The following is a 19,911-nucleotide window of genomic DNA, read 5'->3' as shown; positions in this document are numbered from 1 at the left end:
ACCACTGTTCAGTACCTTGCTTTTAAAGTTTTTAACTTATGTCCTAGGATTGTTTAATAACAATATTTAGAGATATTACTCAGTCCTTCTTATAGTGGCATAGTACTCCACTGTGCAAATCTATTACAGTGTATTCAACCAAATTCTCTGCTGATAACATTTAGACTGAAAGATGTCTTATACTATTACAAATATTGCCATCATATCCTTGCATATTCATATTTTATTATATTTTCTTTGGGTTAGATTCCTAGAAGCTGCACTTTGGGTAAAAAGTAAATGAACTTTTTAATTTTGCTAGCTATTGCCAAATTCTTCCTATGGAAAATGTACAGTTTTGTATTTCTACCATCAATGTGTGAAAATTCTATATACTTGAAATTAGTAAGGCTGGATTTTAAAGAAGACAACATTCAAAGGAAAACTGTCATTTTTCTTTATATTTCCACTTTGAAATAGTTTAAGGAGGTATATTCATATACATACATGAGACAGGCACAAATATAGCTACAGGCATACTGTATTGGTGATTCAAATATCAGGACATTGTCATTGCCCGTGATTTAATTTTTCAAAATAGCAAAAACAATTGGTAAAGTTCAAATAACATTAACTTCATTTTACTCTTGATTTACATGGAATTTGCATTACTAAAAATTCGGTAGATATTAAAACTGTACAAAATCATTTTTGTTTATTTTTTTGAGACGGAGTGTCGCTCTGTCCGACAGGCTGGAGTGCAGTGGAGCGATCTCGGCTCACTGCAAGCTCCTCTTCCCAGGTTCCAGCAATTCTCTTGCCTCAGCCTCCCTAGTAGCTGGGACTACAGGCGTACACCACCACACCCAGCTAATTTTTGTATTTTTAGTAGAGATGGGGTTTCCCCACGTTTGGCCAGGATGGTCTCGATCTCTTGACCTTGAGATCCGCCTGCCTTGGGCTCCCAAAGTGCGGCGATTACAGGCGTGAGCCACCGCACCTGGCCTTTTGTTTGTATCTAAAATAGGTTTTAGACCTGGATAATTCCAGATAATGGTAAAAGTTTTTGTGTTTTGTTTTTAAAAAAACATATATGAGTATCTGCCTAGATATATGAAAATCATGAGGTATAGAGTACAATTCTTTGTTATGTGAGCGTTGCTGTGGCAGCTATAGGAGCGTACTGGTCAGCTCTTCGAGAACCTGCGGTAAACACTGTAGTTAGGGACAGCCACTTAACTGCCACACCTTGGAGTCATTGCAGGATTCATGCTGAGTACACGCTCTTCCTCTGTCTCTTCCTCCGCTGCTTTCAGCCAGTGACTGAGTCTGGTGAAGGCAGATCATTCCTGCCCAATGTGGGACTCCTCTAATGGGTTATCTTTGTTCTGATGACTCTCTGTAGGCTTGGTTATTTTCACAGAACTGCATTACAGCCTAAGGCTCTTCCTATTTTTTTTTTTTTAACAGTCCAGAAGTCTTTTTTTAACACCTATTATGCCATGAATTTCTATTCTTCTTTTCTTCCTTTTCTCCATTCACAGGTGTCACTCTCTGGAGGCTCTTTCTGCCTACTCCTTCTTGCTTTTTATCCTTCACAGACATTTTCCTCAATAAATCTAATCCTGTCTTGGTGTCTGCTTCATGGAAGACTCAAACTGACAGCTACTACTGGGAGTGACCTCAGAAAGCAAATAGTAAGACAGGGTTTAGAGAGTCCATCACTTACCACCCAGCTGGTAAGGCCAACTCATTCTGAATGGAATTTGGGGCACAGATAGTACTTGACACAAGGTAGAAGTTCAATTGCTAAAGTTTTCACTGGTTGTGAGCTGGGAAAAAGTCTCAGTGTAGGGAATATCCTTGCCTGTATAATGATTTGGGCATTTAAAAGATCTTAGTGAGTAGAGTGGTTATTACTAAGTTGTATTGATGCCCCACGGAGAGAGAATGAGAAACTTTGAAGGCTGTTTACAAACAGAGCCCAAGTGTGAGAATGAGAGGCCTCTCTTGGAGCTTATTCAAAACTGGACATAGTCATAGAGTTGATGGGTCCAGCGACAGATCATCATTACTTTAGGGGCAAAATAGGCAGATATTAAGAGATTAAGAGTGCTGCTTAACATGTACAAGCAGAAGGCAAGAATGGAGGGGCAGGAGGCTAAGGGAGGCTAAAGACATTTCAATAAATGTCTTTGTTGTTCATCCTCAACTTAAGCAAATTTTCAGATCTAGAGCCCACTGACTGAGGAGGTAGCTAGGTCCCTAGGAGGACCCTGCAACATTGTGGCAAGTAGATATTTTAATGATTCCTCCTATCATTCTCCAAAAGGAGTTAGGGCATACACTTGGGTAGGGCATTTACACTGGGAAACGGGAGTGCTCAGTCATTTCAGAGGAGCTTTGGGCCTAGGGACTAAGTCGACTTTGGTAACTGGAGACCCAAAGTGTTATCATGGCTTCCCCTGTGTGTGGAAAATTATGAGAATAAGTAATAAAGTCTTAGCTAAAGTCTGCACACAGTGAATTCACTGGGTCTGAAGACCCATCTGCTAGGTATTTCTTTGTCCCTGAGTATATAATTACAACAGACATCATTGGCAGTGGAAGTACTGGGTCCTTGAGCTGTTAAAGAGCTATCATAATGAGAAGACCAACTGAAAGCCTTTGAAACTGTCCCCCACCCTAGCCAAGATAGAATATAAATGACATTGTGTCCCACAGGAGATTAGTACCACATTTGTATCCTACAGAGTGAATGCAGGCTACCACAGCAAGTTTAAACAAGTAGTACTCTCAACTGAAACTATGCTGGACATGGTATAATTGCTAAGGCAGATTAATAAGGCCTCAGTCACATAGTTTGTAGACACTGATTTGATGGATGCATTATTTTATATTCCAATCAGAAATAAGGATAAGAAATAATTCACATTCATGTGGAGGAGACAATATTTATTTCCAGCTTTGTCCAAGGACCATGTTAACTCTTCTACTCTCTATTGTAATACAGTCAGAAGAGATCTGGACTGTCTGGACATCCAGTGTGTAACATCACATTGATATGTTAAATCAACAATATTCAGACTGAGCATGATGAGCAAGATGTGGCTTGTATACTAGAGGTCTTGGTAAGACATGTATCCAGAGAGTGGGAGATACACTCTTAAGAAGATTCAAGAATTTGTGACTTCCGTAAAGTTTTTTCAAGGTCCAGTAGTCAGTGGCCTGTGGAGACATCCCCTCCAGGATAAAAGGCAAATTTCTGCATCTTGCATCTCCTACTATAATGAAGCCCAATGCCTGGTGGGCCTTTTTGGGTTCTGGAAGCAATGAATTCCATACCTAGGAATACTGCTTTGGTTCACATGTAGGCAACATGTAAGTCTGCCTACTGTGAGTGCAGAGATGAAGGCTACACATGAGCCCAAGAGCATGAATTCCTACTTACCAAGGCCAATATAGCTACTTGTCTCTGAAGGTCTAATTTGCCAGCAACAGAGACCAACCCTGAGTCTCTGATATGGCACTATTACTTGAGAAGATAAACCAGCCACTTGGTGGCAAGTCAACAACACTGTGCCCTTTCCATTCTGGAGTGGCCAGCAGTTTATCCTTACAGGGATACATATTTATTCTGGGTATGGGTTTGCCCTTCTTGGCTTCAGAGCCACAGCCCATACCACTATCTAGAGGCTTAAAGAAGGCCTGATCCACAGGTATAGTATCCAACTCAACACAGGATCCAAACAGGGGATCCATTTCATAGTAAAGGTGGTATGAGTATGAACTAATGACTAAGGGATCTACTGGTTTGATCACATACTGCACCATCTGGAGCAGCCAGCCTGATAGAGCACTGGGCAACCTACTGAAGGTGCAGCTGGAGTGCCGATTTGGAGGCAATATTCTGCAAGAACAGAGTGCCACTTTTCAAGATCAGTATATATACTAAATCAGGGAGCTCTAAAGGCACTGTCCCTAATAGGAAGAATACATGGGTCCAGGAAAAAGGCAGAGGAAGAAGAAGTGGCCCTACTTACCATCCACCCAAACGACTCATCGGGGAACTTTGTGCTTTCTGTTCCTGCAACTCTGGGTTTTGAAGGTTTAGAAGTCCTGGTCCCCAAAGTGGGGTGAATTCTTGCCAGGAAATGCAAGGAAGGTCCCACTGAACTACAAGCTATGGCAACTGTTTGGGCATTTTGGACTCTTTGTGTCAAGGTGCCAGCAGGCAGGAAGAGGAATCCCCATCTTGGCAGGGGTAACTGACCTAGATCAACAGGAAGCAGAAGGGCTACTTTTACACAATGGGCAGAGAAAAATATGTGGCCCCTAGGTGATCCACTTGGGAGTCTTTTGAGACTTACTTGTAACTGTGGAAGGACATGTACAACAATCACATGAGGTATGTGTAATTGCCAATAAATATATATTTCTCATCAGGAATGAGGATTTGGGTCACATCAGGTTACACCACTAAGATCTGTGGAAGTGACTGCTGAAGGAGAGGAGAACTTGAAATTGGTATGGAAGAGGAAGATAAGTAGCAGTTGCAGCTTTGAAACCAACTGAGTGACAGGGATTATGGTTTGTCCCAATAACCCCCTTTGTCTAAGTTTTCCCTCAAGAAGTGAGGTCCAGAGGAATCAGAAAAGCTACTCCCAGAACATGAGAGGTTCAACAGAGAACCTGCTGGAAGGACTAGAAAGGAAAAATAGAGTTGAGGAAACCATGAAGAAGACAATATAGATGAAAATGCTTCTAAAGTTACAGAAATATCAGGAAATAATACTGATGAAGATGAAGCAGATGACAAAGATGAAGGAACCAAAAAGGAATCCTTTGACAAAATGCCTCCAGCATCCATTAAAAATGGCAGTGATTCACCTCCAAAACTCAAGATACAAAACAAAAATGCCAAGAAAATGCCTCCCAACCTGGCCTATTGAGAAGCAGCTAATGGCCAAGTAATCAAACTAGTACAGCATTTGCTAATGGCGATATGAAGATTTTCTAACAAAAAATACACAAGAGTTTGCCTGTAAGTCAGGTGAAGGGTTCCAGATCATTAACTAAAAATAAGGTTAGCTGTTATGCTAAACCTGTGACTGCAAATGAAATTGACAATGAAGTGGGACCCTCAGAGTCTAAACGAGAAAGAACAGGGGTGAATCTGTGATAAGATTATTGATGCTCTAGGCAAGGTGAAGCCACCTCTGTTAAGGTCTGGTGCTATCCCTCCTGATAACCATCAGCAAAATGGAAAAGATGCCATGAAGTTTCCCTAAGGTTTCCAAACGGTTTTTGAGGTCAAAAGAAGAAACAAATCTGCTATAATTCGATACAAAATGTGAACACTTATGCAGCCTGGGAAGTTAATTCATCTTGTTTTCCATGCAGGATCTCAACTCCCAAGCCTTATCTCCCCAAACTTCTCATTTTGTGTCCAACTTTAACCTGGATTAAAAAAAGATAAAAGAAAAAGATAAAGAAAACATCAAAATCATCACCTTGGCATGTCTTGACATGTTATGACTTATGTATATCATCTTGTTCTCCTGCTTTACAAGCAAAAGTATCTCAGTAAAGTATCATTTTTTTTTTGCTTTAAAGAGAAAGAGAGAGAGATGGAGAGAGAGAAAGAGAGAGAGAGAGAGAGAGAGAGAACCTGCTGTGAGGACTGTAGCTAGCTGACAGTCTTCTAGTATTATTCCTTGGAGATTCATCATGGCATTTATGATTTGGCCTTACCCTACCCAAACTTCCTCAATGGCTGAGCACAGCAGGGGTAATAGAGCCAGGCCACATCTGGTCAAATTGGAACCCCCTCAAATGGTCAGTCTTTGCTCTGTGGCTCCCTATTGGCCTAGCCAAGACATTCCTAGAGCTGTTATTATAATCTAAGGCTGTTCCTACTGAATCCACCTCCCTCTTCTCATGACATTGACATGGGTGTCAGATCTGCATCCCAGTCTCAAACTCTCCCTGCTAACTGCTTCCTCTTCCCTACAGCCATTTCCCCCAATCCATCTCTTCCATGTCTGTCTTAGTGTCTGCTTCTCTGTGGACCTGAACTGACCAAAGTCCCATTTACAGTAGGATGTCTAGCATCCCTGGCCTCTCTCACAAAGGCTGGCAGCACTGTCCTTCCAATCTTGAGGCAACTAATGACACCCTCCACTGATTTCTTTAATAAAATGTTTCTATTGAGAACCACTCACTCAGAGAATAAATCAAGATCACAAATTTTAGAGCTAGAAGAGGTCTTACAGATAAAGAAAAATTAAGGAACAGAGAAGTTTAATGACTTCCTCTATTTATTTTCTCCTTTCCTATAGTGCCGTCACCTTCTACTCATTCCCTAATCCAATTCTTGCACGTCAACTGGAACTGATAAGTTTTGAATAGTGAGTTGTAAGTATCAAAGAGGCTGCAAGCCTCAATTCAGAGAAAAATTTAGGAAATGATCACCTTCTGAAAGTGATGCTAGGAAAAAAAATCAGTATATGGTAGATAAAATTAGCCATCTGTATAAGTAACTCACCCTTGGACTTGGCTTTGAATTTATTACTTTTGTGATCAAGGTGCTTTCCAAGATTCCATCAAGTCACATGGATATAGTCTCAGGAAGACAATCTTCAAATGCGGAGGTACTGTGGAGTATAAGTAGTAGACAGTATTGTCTAAAAAAGATTCAAGAATTTTAGCTGTTTAGTTGTTTGATGAGTTTATAGCAGAGACCATTTTCACTTTAATTCAATAAATATTCATCTAATACATTTATTTACTGATTGCCTACTGTGTGCCAAGCATTATATTAAGCACAAGGCATACAATGGTAAACAGGACATGATCCTTCCCCTCAAAGAACTCATTAGTTGGAACATGTTATTTTTAATGGGGAGATATCAACCCTCAAGGGGGCAAAAAACCTTAGATATTACAATGGTCCTTGGCCCTCCAAAGAGCCACAGTACATAAACAGACATACAGTATATCTGTGATTTAAGATTTCATGGGGGTGGGAGGAGCAATGAGGAAAGTGGTGTCTAAAATGGCTGCTTAGGGGCTCAATTATGAAAACAAAGCTAAGAAATACGGTCTAGAAGAAGAAAAAAGGAGAGAAAAAGAAAGAAGATGAAAGAGAAGGAAAGAAAATAAAAGTAGAATGATGAAAAAGAAAAAGGAAAGGAGGAAAGAAGAGATAATTAAAGGAGAAGGTATATGAAATTTTAAGACAAAAATAGGTTTGTCTACCACCAAGCCATATGACATATAACTTTTTTTCCTTGACATTCTGAAATACAAGCTTAGTCTTCTTACATTATTTCTGGCTCTGGCAACAAAGTATTAAAGGAAATGCAATACTGGAATGCCTACCGTTTATAAGAATTCCTTATCCTAAAGCATTCTGTTTCTTGCACAAATACTCCAAATGTCCGTACCTTTTTTCATTTAAAGCTTAAACTTACTTTGGGAGGCCGAGGCGGATGGATCATGAGGTCAAGTGATCGAGACCAGCCTGGCCAACATGGTGAAACCTCATGTCTACTAAAAATACAAAAAAATTAGCTGGGTGTGGTGGTACGCACCTGTAATCCCAGCTACGGGGGGTGCTGAGGCAGGAGAATCGCTTGAACTCTGGAGGCAGAGGTTGTAGTGAGCCGAGATCACACCACTGCACTCCAGCCTGGGCAACAGAGCGAGACTCTGTCTCAGAAAAAAAACCAAAAAACCAAAAAACAAAAAAACAAAAAAAAAAACACCCTGAAACTTGTTTGTATACATTGAAGTACAGTGAAATAAAAAATTAAAATTACACTTGTATGATAATTTCCTTATTGGGTTCCTAAAAACCCTATTATTCCATTTACCTGTAATACAAATTTTGTTAGCTTCACAATATTGAAGTCCTTAATTCATAGCAATTATTTATTTCATTTATCTGCCATAGTAGAGTAACCCATTTGTTATTGTTTGAGAGCTGATTAAATTTTTTTGCAGTTTGGATTTATCCCTAGGACCTTTCCCTTGCTCCGAGTATGAGTGCACCAACTTTCTGATTACTAGTCTGATTTCTTGGGTTATCTTGATATAAGGAAAAGAGTTCTCTTGCTAGCAAACATTAGTATTTCAGTGAATAGAAAAGTATTTCTATTAGCACTTTAAAATATGTTTTATGGTGGTATAATCAACAGAATAAAATACACATATCTTACTCAATTTGATGAATTTTGACAACTGTATATCCTGTGTAATTACCACTTGAAACAAAATATAATCTATCATCTTAGAAAGTTCCCTTGGACTCCTTTCAATCACTGTCCCCTATAACCACTTAGAAATTTCTAAAACTAGATGGTCTTTCTTGGATTTCATACAAATAGAACAATACGGTTTGTATTCTGTTGTGCCTGGCTTCTTCTGTTTATCAAAATATTTGTGAGACTTACTCATGTTGTCAGGTATACCAGCAGTTTGTTCCTTTGTATTGCTGAGTTGTATTCCGTTGTAAGAATATATATCATTTTTAAATTGTATCTGTTTTCCTGTTGATATACATTTAGGTTATTAGTTTTCGGTTATTATGAATAAGGTTGCTCTAAACATTCTTTGTGTAAGTTTTCTTATGAAGTTGCATTTTTGTGTCTCTTGGGTAACTAAGTGAAATTGATGAGCCATGAATAAGGTAGATGAAAGTACAATGAAAAGAAATTGCCAAGTACTTTTCCAAAGTATTTTACACTCACATCAGCAATGTGTAAGTTCCAGCTGTTTCACATCTTTGTTAATGTTTGGGCTACTACACTTTATTTCAGCACCTTGGAATGTCTGTGAAATGAAATCCTCTGTAGATTTAATTTTCATTCCCTTGATGATCAAAGATATTAGGTACTTCCTCCATTTTTTTGTTGTGTTAAAATACACATAACATAAAAACCATTTTGTAGTGTACAGTTCCATCATATTAAATACTGTACATTCATAAATGTGCAACCATCACCAGCATCTATCTCCAGAATTCTCTTTATCTTGTAAAACTGAAACTATACCCATTAAGCAGTAACTCCCCAGATCCCCCACCCCACCAGCCCCTGGCAAACACCATTCTACTGTCTCTGTACTTTTGACTCCTTTAAGTACCTCAGATAAGTGGAATAATATGGACCAGTACCATTCCATGGCCTGTTAGGAACTGGGCTGCAAAGCAGGGAGCGACAGGTGAGCAAGCAAAGCTTCATTTGTATTTACAGCCATTCCCCATCGCTCACATTACCGCCTGAGCGCTGCGTCCTGTCAGATCAGCGGCGGCATTAGATTCTCATAGGAGTGCGAACCCTGTTGTGAACTGTGCATGTGAGGGATCGAGGTTGTATGCTCCTTATGAGAATCATGATCTGTCACTGTCTTCCATCACCCCCAGATGGGACCATCTAGTTACAGGAAAACAAGCTCAGGGCTCCCACTGATTCTACATTATGGTGAGTTGTATAATTATTTCATATTACAGTGTAATAATAGAAATAAAATACACAAATGTAATGCGCCCGAATCATCCTGAAACCACCCCCCCACCCATCAATCTGTGGAAAAATTGTCTTCCACGAAACTGGTGCCAAAAAGGTTGGGGACCACTGTTCTATTGTATGTATATACTATATTGCTCATTCATTTATCTGTGGATGGAGACTTGTGATGTTTCCACATTTTAGCTATTGTGAATAATGCTGGTTGTGAACATGGGTGTGCAAATCTCTTTTTTTTCTAGCTCCATTTCTGAGTATGGAGAGACGTATTTTCAATTATTTTAGGTATATACCCATAAATGGAATTGCTAGATTATATAACTCTATTTTTAATTTTTTGAGGAGCCTCCATACTGTTTTCTGTAATGGCTCTACTATTTTAATTCCCATCAACAGTGCACAAGGATTCCAATTTTTCCACATCCTTGCTAATATTTTTTTTAAATAGTAGCCACCCTAATGAGTGTGAGGTGGTGTCTCATTATACTTTTGATTTGCATCCTAATGATTAGTTAAATTGGGCATTTTTTCATATGCTTATTGGCCATTTGTATATTTGCTTTGGAGAAATGTCTATTTGTGTCCCTTGCCATCTATTTACTTATTTAGAGATGGAGTCTTGCTCTGTCACCTAGGGTGGAGTGCAGTGGTGTGATCTTGGCTCACTGCAGCCTCTGCCTCCCAGGCTCAAGTGATCCTCCCATCTCAGCCTCCTGAGTAGCTGGGATTATAGGCAAGCACCACCATGCCTGGCTAATTTTTTGTATTTTTGGTAGAGATGGGGTTTTACCATATTGTCCAGGCTGGTCTTGAACTCTTGAGTTCAACTGATCTGCCCCCCTTGGTCTCCCAAAGTGCTGGGATTACAGGCATCAGCCACCATGCCCGGCCTCCTCTGCCCATTTTAAAATTGTATTCTTTGTTAGGAGTTCTCTATATATTCTGAATATCAATCACTTATCAGATATGACTTGAAAATATTTTCTCCTGTTCTGTGGCTTGCCTTTTTACTCTGTTGATAGTGTCATCTGATATACAAAATTTTAAAATTTTCATAAAGTGAAATTTGTCTATTTTTTCTTTTGTTGCCTAGGCCTTTGGTTTAATATCCAAGAAATCAATGTCAAATCCAATGCTATGAAGCTTTTGTTCTGTGTTTTCTTCTAAGAGTTTTATAGTTTTAAGTCTTATGTTTATGTCTTTTATCCATTTTGAGTTAATTTTTGTATGGTGTTGGGTAAGGGTTCAACTTCATTCTGGGTCTGGTTTTCCCAGCACTATTTGTTGAAAAGACTGTCCTTTCCCCATTGAATGGTCTTGGCACCCTTATCAAAAACTACTTGATCATAAATGAGGGAGTTTATTTTTAGGCTCTCCATTCTATTTCATTGGTCTATGTCTGTCTTTACACCAATACTACACTGTTTTAATTACTATAGCTTTGTAGTAAGTTTTGAAATCAGTAAGTGTGAGTACTTGAGCTTTGTTCTTTTTTCAAGATTGTTTTGACTATTTCAGTTCCCTTGAGATTCCATATGAATTTTAGGATGATTTTTCCATTTCTGCAAAAATTGTCATTGGGATTTTAATAACGATTGCATAATGTGTTGATTGTTTCATACAGTATTGACATTTTAATACTGCTCCAATCCATGAACATAGATGTGTTTCCATTTATTTATATCTTCTTTAATTTCTTTTGCAATGTTTTGTAGCTTGCATGTGTAAGTCTTTCACCTCCTTGGTTAATTCCTAAGTATTTTATTCTTTTTGATGTTATCATACATCAAAATGATACTTTTGGAATTTTCTTTTCAGATTGTTGTTAGTGTATAAATAGTAAGAGCTGATTTTTGTGTGTTGACTTTGTATCCTGCTACTTTCTGAATTCATTCATTAGTTCTGTTTTGTGAAATCTTTAGGATTTTCTTCAAGATCTTATCATCTGTGACAGATATTCAGGAACTTTTAAATGTATTTATTAACCATTTGTATATCTTTCATGAAGGGAAAGTTCATGTCTTTGCTATTAGCTTAAATGAGTTATTGTTAATAACTATTTTTATTGTTAGCTTGTAGAAGTCCTTTGCCAGATACATGTGTAGTGTATATTTCCCAGTCTGTAGCTTAATGGTAACTTTGAAGAGCAAGTATTTCAATAAACTCCAATCTTTCAATTTTTTTCTTTTTATGGTTAGTGTTTTTTATGTCTCATGCAATAAATATCTGCCTACTCCAAGGTTATTAAGAGATTCTTCTGTTTTCTTTTAGAAGTTTTATGGATCTTGGTTTTATGTTAGGCCTAGGAGGCATCTTGAATTTCTGTGTATAGAGATGAAAGGTTGAAGTTCTTTTTGTTTTCCCTAAATAGTTATCCAGTTGTTTTAGTAATATTTATTAATCAATTTTTTTTCTTATTGAATTGCTTTGATGCCTTGGTCAAAAATGAAATGACTTTATATGTATAGATCTATTTTTAGACTTTAATCTGTTCTATTTAACTACTAGTTTATCCTTTGGAAATAACAGTCTTGATTACTATAACTTTATAAAAGGCTTGAAATCAGGTAGTATGTCTTCCAATTTTGTTCTTTTTAAAGATTATTTTGGCTATTCTAGATCCTTCATTTTTTCACATAAATTTTGGATTTTGTCCTAAAAAAAAAAGCCTGCTGGATTTTTTTTTGTGAGATAATTTTGTATTTTTATTTCAATAGTTTTTGGAAAAAGGTGGTTTTTGTTACATGGATAAGTTCTTTAGTGGTGATTTATTAGATTTTGGTGCAACCATCAACCTAGTAGTATACACTGTACTCAATGCGTAGTTTTTTATTCCTTAACCTGCTGGAATTCTGATATGGAAAATCCACAAATCAATTTAGGAAGAATAGACAGGATAATATTACTGAGTGTTCCCATCCATGAATATAAAATATTTCTCTATTATTTAAGTCTTCTTTAATTATCTTCTATCCATGTTTTGTGTTTGCTCTTTTTTTTTTTTTGAGACAGGGTCTCACTCTGTCACCCAGGCTGGAGTGCAGTTGCACGATCTCAGCTCACTGCAGCCTCCACCTCCTGGGTTCAAGTGATTCTTGTGCCTCAGCCTCCAGAGTAGCTGGGATCACAGGTGCACACCACCACACTCGGTTAATTTTTGTATTTTTAGTAGAGACGGGGTTTTGCCATGTTGGCCAGGCTGTCTCAAACTCCTGACCTCAAGCAGTCCACCTGCCTCAGCCTCCCAAAGTGCTGGAATTATAGGCATGACCCACTGCACCCGGACTCATTTTATTGTTTTTCAATACAGAGATCTTGCACATCTTGTGTTAAGTTTATTCCAAGGTTTCAGATGTTTCTGGATACATTATAAATGGTATTGTTTACAATTCCACTTTCTATTGCTAGTATATAGACTTGATTTTTGCTATACTGAGCATGAATCTTATCACTTGTTAAATGAAGTTACTATTTCTTGTACTTTTTTTTTTTTTTTTTTTTAGACAAGAGTTTTGCTCTTGCTGCCCAAGCTGTAGTGCAATGGCATGATCTTGGATCACTGCAACCTCCACCTCCTGAGTTCAAGCGATTCTTCTGCCTCAGCCTCCCAAGTAGCTGGGATTACAGGCATGCACCACCACGCCCGGCTAATTTTCTGTAATTTTGGTAGAGACAGGGTTTCTCCATGTTGGTCAGGCTGGTCTCAAACTCCTGACCTCAGGTGATCTGCCCGCCTCGGCCTCCCAAAGTGCTGGGATTACAGGCGTGAGCCACCGCACCCCACACCTGGCCTCTCTTACCTTTTTTATATATTCCATAGGGTTTTGTATGCACACAATCATATTGTCTGTGAATATAATTTTACAATAGTCTCCCCTTACCTGCAGTTTTGGTTTCTGTGGTTTCAGTTACCTGTGGTCAACCTTGGTCCAAAAATACTAAATGGAAAATTCTAGAAATAATTCATGTTTTAAATTGCGTGCTGTCCTGAGTAGCGTGATGAAATCTCATGCTACTCTGTTCCATCGTGCCTGGAATCATCTCTTTGTCTAGTATATCCATGCTGTATATGCTACCCACCTGTTAGTCACTTAGTAGCCAACTTGGTTATAAGATCATCATTATTATGATGCTGGTGTTCAAGGTCCATAGTAGCCTAAAACTATGTCACAATGCCTACCTCATTCACTTTACTTCCTCTTGTCATGTAGGTATTTTATCATGTCACATCATTGCAAGAATAGTACAGTATCTTGGGAGACCAGTCACATACCTTTTGTTACAGCATATTGTTATAACTGTTCTATTTCATTATTGTTGTTAGTCTCTTACTGGGCCTAATTTATAAATTAAACTTTATCATAGGTATGTATACATAGAAAAAAAATAGAGTGTATATAGGGTTTGGCACAATCCATTGTTTCAGGTTTCCACTGGGGGTCTTGGAATGTATCCGCAGCAGATAAGGGGGAACAACTGTACTTATTTCTTCCCATTTTAAAAATTGAGATTTGATTCACATGCCATAAAATTCACTTTTAAGGCATATAATTTGGTGATTTTTAGCATATTCACAAAGTTGTACAACCATCACCACTATTTTACTTCAGGATATCTTCATCATTCCAAATATAAACTCCATACTTACTAGCAGTCAATCTCCACTGTCCCAGTCCCCAGCCCCTATTAATCTATTTTCTTTCCCTATGGATTTGCCCATTATTGACATTTCATATAAATGGAATTATATAAAATGTGGCTTTCACTTAGCATATAATGTGTTTAAGGTTCATCAATTTGTAGCATGAATCAGTAGTTCATTCCTTTTAATGGCTGAATAGTATTCCATTGTATGGATACACCATAGTCTGTTCATTCATTCACCAGTTGATGGGCATTTGTGTTGTTTCTACTTTTGGTCATTATGAATAATGTTGCTATGAACGTTTGTGCACAAGTTTTTGAGTGAATGTATTTTCCAATTTACATAGGTATATATCTAAGAGTGAAATTGCTGGGTCATATGGTAAACTTATGTTTAACCTCTTGAGGAACTGCCAAACTATTCCCAAAGTAGTGGCAACATTTTTAATTCCCATCACCAGAGTATGAGGGTTCCAATTTCTCCATGTCCCAACACTTGTTCTTGTCCATTCGTTAAAAAAATTACAGCCACCCTAGTGAAGTGGTATCACCTGGTTTTGATGTGTATTTCCCTAATGACTAATTACATTGAGCATCTTTTCATATGCTTATGGCCATTTGTATATCTTCTTTGATGTTTATTGAAATCCTTTGTCCATTTTTAAATTGGATTCTTTTTATTGTTGAATTATGAGTTCTTTATATTCTGAACAGTACACCCTTACCAGATATATGATTTTCAGAATATTTTCTCCCATTCTGTGGGTTGTCTGTTCACTTTCTTGATATTGTTCTTTGAAGAATTTTTTTTTTTTTTTTTTTTTTTTTTGAGATGTAGTCTTGCTCTGTCACCCAGGCTGGAGGACAGTGGCGCAATCTTGGCTCACTGCAACTTCTGCCTCCTGGGTTCAAGCAATTCTCCTGCCTCAGCCTCCCGAGTAGCTGGGATCACAGGTGCACGCCATTATACCTGGCTAATTTTTGTATTTTTAGTAGAGACGGGGTTTCACCATGTTGACCAGGCTGGTCTTTAACTCCTGACTTCAGGTGATCCACCTGCCTTGACCTCCCAAAGTGCTGGGATTACAGGCATGAGCCATGGCGCCCAGCCTGAAGCATAAAGGTTTTCATTTTGATGTTTTAATTTTAATGCATTCATTTTTCCCTTGGTTGTGCTTTTTGTCACATCCAAGAAGCCACTGCCTAATTCAAGGTGATAAGGATTTAGTTATATTTTTTTCTAAGAGTTTTATAATTTTAGCTCTTGTGTTCAGATCTTTGGTTCATCTTAATAGTCATAAATGGTGTGAGGTAGAGTTCCAATTTAATTTTTTTCCTCATGTGGCTATCCAGTTTTACCAGTTCCATTTGTTGAAAAGACTACTCTTTCTCCAATTGAGTTGTATTGGTGTTTTGCTGAGTCATCTGACCATAAATATAAGGCTTTATTTCTGGACTCAATTATATTCCATTGATCTGTACTCCTATCTTTATAAGAGTATAGTACTATCTTGATTACTGTAGCTTCATAGCAAGTTCTGAAATCAGGATATCTGAGTCTTCCCAGTCTTTACGCTTTTTCTTATTGCTTTTTTGCATTGATTAGGGCCTCCAATTTCCTAAATAGAAGCGGTGAGAGCAGAAAATTCTTGTCTTACATTTGTTATTCCTGATCTTAGGAGAAAAGGATTTAATATTTCACCATTAACTTTTTCAAATCATTGAGGAAATTCCCTTCTATTCCTAGGCTGCTTAGAGTTGTTTTTTTTTTTTTTTCTAAAACATTAATGGGCTTTGAATTTTGTCAAATCCTTTTTCTGCATTTATTGAAACTTTTTTTTTCTCTTTTGTTCTGTTAATATGATGAATTATACTGATTTTTCAATGTTAAGTTCACTCTCCTTGGTCATGGTATGTAATCCTCTATATTGCAAGTTTCAATCTGCTAATACTTAAGAATTTATATATATATATATATTCATGAGGACTATCAGTCTATAATTTTCTTGCAAAATGTCAAATTTTGGTATCAGGAAAAATAATTTGGCATGATTATGCTTGCCTCATAAAATGAGTATAGAAGTATTTCTCCCTGCTCTGTTTCCTGAAATGGTGTAGGATTGGTACTTTGTCCCCCTTAAATGTCTGATAAAATTCACTGGTGCAGTCATCTGCCCGGAGTTTTCTTTGTGGAAAGTGTTTTGCTTATAAATTCAATTTTTTAAATAGACATTGAAACATTTAGATTTTCTTTTCCTTCTTCTGTGTCACTTTTGGTAATTTATTTATTTATTTTTTTAGGAATTTGTCCATTTTGCTTAAGTTACTGAATTTATTGGCATAAAGTTGTTCCAAGTATCCCTTTAATATCTATGTGATTTCATTAGCATTTTGGCTAATGAAAATTAAAACTTCTGTATACAAATGTAGATGACAAATAATAAATCAGAAATGTGTAACATATAGCAGAAAAAGTATGTATGTGCATGCGTATATGTATGGCAGGAGCAAACAATCTACTGGCACAGAGGGAATTACAGTACAGTATGACAAATACCATGACAGGCACACAGAGAACACATAGAATGGATACCCAGTCCAATTTGGGGAGTCAAAACTATGATGTCCAGGTGGTAGGTTAGCTTGTCCAACTATAGGTAAATGAATATAATCAAATTTATAGACACAAAAAAGCTGAGACTCAGATCCCCAGACATAGTTACTTCATCATGGTTACCTACTTGTGAAGGTCGAGTCAACTGGCTCCCTTTTCACTGGCACAGCTTTAATTAAAACATAAAACACAACTTTGTTTTTGTAAAATAATAAATTACAAAAAACACCAACAAGATAAAAAGTCCAAAAGACAAAATGTAAACCACTTATATTTTGACTGACCTTCTTCCAGATATTTTTGTACACTTATATTAACATATGTACACACATATATTCACATTAGGACAGCACTGTACTTGCTGAACTACATTCTGCTTTTTTTTTCCTGAGGGGAAACTATATTTTTTGGACATATTTTAATGCAAATAAAGAACTTTACATCAGTTTTTAATGGGTCAAGAGTATTCCATTGCATGTACCAATCATAATTTTCTTAACTAGTGTCCTAGTGATGGACACTTGTTTCTAGAAGCATTATTTTTAAAAAAGGTGGCAAATAGTATCCTTATGAATCCTTTATTTTCCTTAGGGTATATGCCTCGGAAATGAGACAGCTGTGGGGCAAAGGCTAATGCATATGTTAAATTTTGGTAAATAGGGTTGTACCAATTTCACCTTCACACCAAAAATGCCTGACAGTAATTGTATCCCACACCCCTATCAACAATGATAGACAAAAAACAACTGTTTGGAAGTGGGACAACTTTCCGTTTGTTAATTGAATATTTGTTTTTCTTGGCTTTTTGTATTTTTAATAGATGGGATTTCACCATGTTGGCCAGGGTCGTCTCGAACTCCTGACCTCAGGTGATCCACCTGCCTTGGCCTCCCAGCGTGCTGGGATTACAGGCGTGAGCCACCGCCATTTCCCGAATGATCTTTTTCCTACTGACCAATAATTTGTCATGTATAGTTTACTGGCTACCACAGAGATTTCTGGAGTTGTCTGGCTCCAGCGTTTAAAAGTAATGGTTTTGGGCAACTCTGTAAAATGGAGATAACAATTGCACCTACCTTACAGAAATGTTAGAGTTAAATAAGATAACCTGAAAAAGTACTCCAGTACTTGCCACACAAATGCTCAGCAAATGTGAGCCACTGTTATTATACTAAACACTCACACATACACGAGAATTTCTGGATTCTCTATTCTATCTCCCATGTCTCATCTATGTAATCCATCCAGCAACATTCCATTACCAACTCGCTGTCCTTTTTTTCCCTCCTCTTAAGAGACACGGTCCTTTCTAATGGCCCGTTTTCCCTCATTTCAACAACAACAAAATCACCTCTCAGTTGCCTAATAATAACTACAGCCTGAAAATCATAATCTTGGGGGTAAAAATAAGCTGTACTTCACAAAGCAGTGAGAATCAAAGCCCAACCAAGGCACTGAACAAACGCTGGGGATGGGAAGGTGTCTGTTTCTTCCAACACGTATTTTGAAAGGCTGACCGCCTACTTTGTTTCAGCCTTTGGATGATCATGGAAGTGCTCAAAAGCTAGCAACTCCTCTTCCAACTATTGTTTACAGCCTTAAGACAAGTAGTTCCCCATGTGACCCCAGGTGGGCCCTGAACTTGGGATAACCAGGACAGGAGACTTGGAGCAGGAGGTGCGGGGGCGAGGAGGGCTCTCTCCCGGGCGATTGGTCCTAACCCGAGGTTCCCTCGTGGCAAGCTGAGCCGACTCCCCACTCGTGGGCTGATGCCCGAGGCAGACGCGGCAGGCAGGCGGCTTCGGGAGCGCATATCTGCACCCATGGGGACGATGGCAGGCTGGCGAAGGGAGAGAGGTGGCGGCAGGACTACCATTTGAGGCTCTCAAATGGTGTGGGGAAGAGGGAAGGAGAGGCGCGAAAAGGAGGAAAACCCCTGGAGACGCTGTGTCGGGCGGAGGCTAGGGAGACCGGCTTCGCGCTCCAACGACGCGCATCACTCAGACTCCAAGGCAAGTGCCCGAGGCTAGATTTTCCGTCCCCTGGGGCTCTGGGGATCTCTGAGTCCATCCCAGGGCCCTCCAGGAACGCCTTCGGGAGCGCAGCCCGGCCCCGCCGCTGCCGCTGTGTCACCCGTGGCCGCTCCCGCCTCGGTTCGTTTGTCTCCTCCCTCTAACGGCTCCGGCAGCAACCGGCGTCGGTGGCGTGGGTGACGTCGGCGTGGGGGGTGGGACTTCCTGCTTCGCGCGCCGCTGGGCCAAGGGACAGAGCCCGCTCCTCCAGGCTGGTGGGGCGGTGCGATGAGGCGGCTTCTGGGCCATACGTCAGCACGTGGGGTGGCGCCGCACCCCTGAGGATCCCGGTCCACGCGGAGGAGTGGGGCTTTTCACCGCCGCCGCCGCCGCCCTCGGACCTCTCCCGGGATACTTCACATTTCCCTAGGGACGGGAGCTCGAGGGGTTCGTTCGGCCCTCTTCCTCTCGCTGGGCCGACACCCCGCTGTAGGACCGTAACCCTTAGTCCCAATGCCTCCGTAAGCGGAGTTGAGTGGGTGCCTGTGGTTGGAGCTGTGGAGGTGTCCCCGGTGGCGAGCGGGGCCAGAACTGCGGTCACTTAAGTTTTCCGTGTGCGGGTTGCAAGGAGCGTGCGTGCGTCTGGTATGTAACCTCTCTTTCTGGGGACGGTGTCTTGTTTGTATTTTGGAATACTCATTTTGTCCCTCCACAAACTGCCCTTGAATCCTTTTTTTATTTTCCTGGTAAAGTAGTGGAAGCTCGTGCTAGAAAAGTAGGCAGAGAGACGCACGTGAAACTCTTCATGGAGCTTTTGGATGCACTCTGGCTTGGTGGTTGTGTAGCCAGTTTGGTAATTGGCCAAACGTTTAAGTACCTCCAGCTTAATTTACGATGAAAAAGCTATGCTACCATTTTCCTTGGCTTTGAAGACAATTTGAATGAACAGTGATGTCGACTGTCATTACTGAGATAAACACCTAAAATATGTTAGCATATGCTGGGTTTAAATACTTTGGTTAATCCTCAGTGTCCAACTTTTGACCATAATCAATGGGCATTTTGCTCTTAAGAATATCCACTGCTAAGTATTTGTAAAGCCTTTAGTTAGCTGAAATGAGGAAGCTCTTTC

General features: G+C 39.2%; 1 protein-coding gene across 10 annotated transcripts in view; it reads left to right on the top strand.

The window, feature by feature from the left end:
- Nucleotides 1-18,418: 18,418 nt before the first annotated feature.
- Nucleotides 18,419-19,911, top strand: part of CEP83 (centrosomal protein 83) — a 154,037-nt gene continuing 152,544 nt past the window's right edge. For 3 of the 10 annotated variants that reach the window (XM_008969968.5, XM_055095993.2, XM_034934242.3), the window contains exon 1: nt 19,001-19,424. The gene's annotated coding sequence lies outside the window, so the exon portion shown is untranslated. Of the gene's footprint in view, nt 18,780-18,981; nt 19,425-19,911 lie in introns of those variants that run through there. The other 7 variants (XM_055095991.2, XM_034934239.2, XM_034934240.3 and 4 more) reach the window with 5 other exon arrangements.

Source organism: Pan paniscus, chromosome 10 (genome assembly GCF_029289425.2).
Source record: "Pan paniscus chromosome 10, NHGRI_mPanPan1-v2.0_pri, whole genome shotgun sequence".
NCBI lineage: Eukaryota > Metazoa > Chordata > Mammalia > Primates > Hominidae > Pan > Pan paniscus.
Note: the sequence above shows the minus strand (reverse complement) of the source record. Positions and strands in the feature narration are given on the sequence as shown.